The sequence below is a fragment of the Gekko japonicus genome, unplaced genomic scaffold (genome assembly GCF_001447785.1).
Source record: "Gekko japonicus isolate JY-2015 unplaced genomic scaffold, Gekko_japonicus_V1.1 scaffold1774, whole genome shotgun sequence".
In the NCBI taxonomy this organism is placed as follows: domain Eukaryota; kingdom Metazoa; phylum Chordata; class Lepidosauria; order Squamata; family Gekkonidae; genus Gekko; species Gekko japonicus.
Window position 1 is genome coordinate 374,714 of NW_015159768.1, and position 781 is coordinate 375,494.

Genomic DNA, 781 nt, shown 5'->3' on the forward strand with positions numbered 1-781 from the left:
GGTTCAAGACCCGGGTGCCGCAAGACAGGGTGAGCTCCTGTCTCTAGTTCCAGCTCCTGCCAACCTAGCAGTTCGAAAGCAAGAAACTGCAAGTAGATAAATACCTGGCAGCAGTACCACTTCGGTGGGAAGGTAACAGCGTTCCGTGCGCCTTGGTGTTTAGTCATGCCAGCCACATGACCACGGAAACGTCTTTGGACAGCGCTGGCTCTTCGGCTTTGAAACGGAGATGAGCACCGTAACCCTAGAGTCAGACTTGACTGGCTTTCGAGCAAGGGAACCTTTACCTTTACCTTAACCATGTTAATGTATTCCTGGAAATCATGAACAAGAGGCTAGTGGAAGTTTAAAGACTGACTGTTGTGGCCACAGCTTGTGTGGGCCAATTTATTTATTTAATTTATTTATTAAATTTCTACCCCGCCCTCCCGCCGAAGCGGCTCAGGGTGGCTTACAAACAATTGAAAACCAACATACAATTTAAAACCAGCAAATTTATATTTCCTTCGGGTGACAGAAGGCTGGTAATACGTATATTTGCAAATAACCTTTGTAACAGTTGCTTTATTTGTAAATATACAAAACACATGGAGAAAAGCCGGAGGTTCTCCTAGAAGGCAGCAAGCCAAACTAAGAGGTCTGTTGTAAGGATTACTGGTTATGTAACGTACCTTCTCCCATCACTAGTTCCAGCTCCTGCCAACCCAGCAGTTCGAAAGCAAGAAATTGCAAGTAGATAAATAGGTACCACTTCGGTGGGAAGGGAACAGCGTTCCGTGTG